Here is a 2,605-nt window from a genome sequence, read left to right as displayed (position 1 = left end):
GCAGAGGGAAAGCCCTGAGCAGAAGTTGGAAGCCACAGAAGTCAGCCTGAAGCCTTCCTTGCTTCCTAGAGCTCTTTACCCTGCACCCCCTTCCTATATGTCCTTCAGGGACAAGTACCTTTATACTGTGTCTGACCATGGCTGCTTCACTGGGTTTTGCATCTAGGGCCAGTGCTAGCCTCTGGCTTGGGCCTTGCATCAAGATAGCCACACAACACATGTAGCATCTTCGAGAGCACTGGCCACTGAGACTGGTGTCCAGGGTCCCACTAAGATAAAAGCATAACTTCCTTGCCTTTTTTTTTTTGAGATGGGTCTCATTATGTAGACCAGGCTGGTCTCGAACTCACAGAGATCCGCCTGCCTCTGCCTCCCGAGTGCTGGGATTAAAGGCGTGCGCCACCACCGCCCGGGGAATTTTTTTTTTTTTTTTTTTTGGTTTTTCGAGACAGGGTTTCTCTGTGGTTTTGGAGCCTGTCCTGGAACTAGCTCTGTAGACCAGGCTGGTCTCGAACTCACAGAGATCCGCCTGCCTCTACCTCCCGAGTGCTGGGATTAAAGGCGTGCGCCACCACCGCCTGGCCTGAATTTTTTTTTTTAAGTAGCAGGGAGGCTCATGACACAGTGCATGTATGAAAGTCAGCAGAGGAATTATGGGAGCCATTTTTCTCTTTCTTCTGTTAGGCTGTCAGGTTTTGGGGGGCAACTACTTACCTGTTGGGCCATCTTGCCAATCTCTTACAGTTGTCTTATGTATTGACAGAGGAGATAAAAGTGGGAATTCTCCATTACGAAAGAAGTCAGAAGAGTGAACTTTGAGCCTGGATTATGCTAAGAAGGAAGGCCGATCCCCTGGGTACTGTGGGCAAGCACAGGGAACTCAGGAGTGGACTTGTGTCTCCACATTGGGAACTACCTAGTTTCCAGACAGGGAACCCTGCACTTTGAATAGCAAGCCCTGCCTTGGAGTAGGTAGGGGCAGCCCCAGGACAGGTCCTGTGTCTAGGAGTGTTGTTTTGTTCTGGTCTTACCCACCAGGTAAAATACAGGTCACAAGCTGAAGGCAACCCAGGCTGCCCTGTGTGGGGCCCTTCTCATTTTCACCCATCAGGAAAGACCTGTGCCTGGTGGGCCAGTTTGAGGTCCGGGTCTTCGGGGGGCAAGTTCCCACTTCCTGACTTACACTGTCTTTAAGGCTCTGGTTTTGAATTCTTGTGCCAGGCCTTTGCTCTATGTTACCTACTCTGGGTGTCACCCTGCAAGACTGTCCTACATCCAGTACATGGAAGGGCAGGCAGTGGCAGCCATAACCTGGATACATGATGTATGGATGGGCATTTGGTTCCCAGTCCTGGAGGCTGAAGGGTAAGGGTCACATCAGCTGCCAGCCTGAGAATCACAGAGATCTGTTGTCCAAGCTACCGGCTAATGGGTGACTCAAGAAGAGACAATAGCTGCTAGACACAGCTTCTTCAAGGCAGGACTGTGTCCCAAAGTCCCCACCTCACAGAACAGGATCCAGTAGACAGGAGCTGCTGGTGGCTGGTGAGAGGCTGGGTCGGCAAGTTCACGGGGTGGTCGATGCTGTGTGGAAAGACGCAGGAACTTTCCATAGCTGTGTGCCCTCTGCATCTTGGCATCCCTCGGTCATGCTGTGAGCTTCTAGGTTCTGCAATTCTAGCTGTGTGGGGTTTGGGTGTGGAGCTCTTTATCAGGTGGCATCATTACTACACACGGAAACCCAGATGTCGGGCAGTTCTGCACCGGAGGCCTTGAGTGGTTCTTTGTGAGGTACCGGTTGTGTGGGCACCTGGATTTTTTTTTTTTTTGTGGTATCTTTTTATCATAAAGGCAGCCTGAGTATTATGTGGTGAGTATTATGTGGTGTCCTTATGCAGGAACCTGGAATACGTGTTATGGTACCTTATCCATACAGTCGTGTGCAGAGATGATGCTGTAATCAGACTCTAAAGTTTTGTGGCATCCTTGTCATGAGGGCATCTGGGGTTTGTTTTGTGGTGTCCTTGTTAGGAGTGCATCTCCGGGGTGTCTGTAGAGCACGACGTCCAACTGTATGGGGAGTGGAGGTTATTTCGCAGTATCTCCGTAGAATGAGGACCCCGGGACCTAAGGCAGCAGCGGCGCAGATCTACTGCGGACCGCCACTCAGCTGGCCTGCGGTTGTGGCAGGGGCCTTGTGGGTTTCGGGGCCCCAAGACCGTGGTGGCAGCAGGACCGGAGACTTCCCAGCCGCGCAGGAAGCGGCCTCGGCCGGAAGGGGGGCCCCAGGCGCCTCCGCTGTGGCCGCCTCTAGCGGCCTTCACAAGGCGGGGCCGAGCAGGACCGAGTAGCGCCGAGCGAGGCCGAGCGGGGCCGAATGGGGCCGAGCGCGGCCGAGTTCCGGCCCGGGGGACCCGAGCGGAGCCGAGCTGGGCCGAGTGAGGGCCGGGAGTAGCCGAGCGCCACCGAGCCCGGGAGGGGGAGCGCGCGTTCTTGGAAGAGCCGGACCGGAGCTGGTCACATTCCTGGCCCGCACTTCGGCTGAGGCGGACGCACAGCAACAAACAACGCGGGAGGCGGGGCCGGCGCGGGCGGGGCGGGGCGG

The sequence above is a fragment of the Microtus ochrogaster genome, unplaced genomic scaffold (assembly GCF_000317375.1).
Source record: "Microtus ochrogaster isolate Prairie Vole_2 unplaced genomic scaffold, MicOch1.0 UNK38, whole genome shotgun sequence".
In the NCBI taxonomy this organism is placed as follows: Eukaryota; Metazoa; Chordata; class Mammalia; order Rodentia; family Cricetidae; genus Microtus; species Microtus ochrogaster.
Note: the sequence above shows the minus strand (reverse complement) of the source record.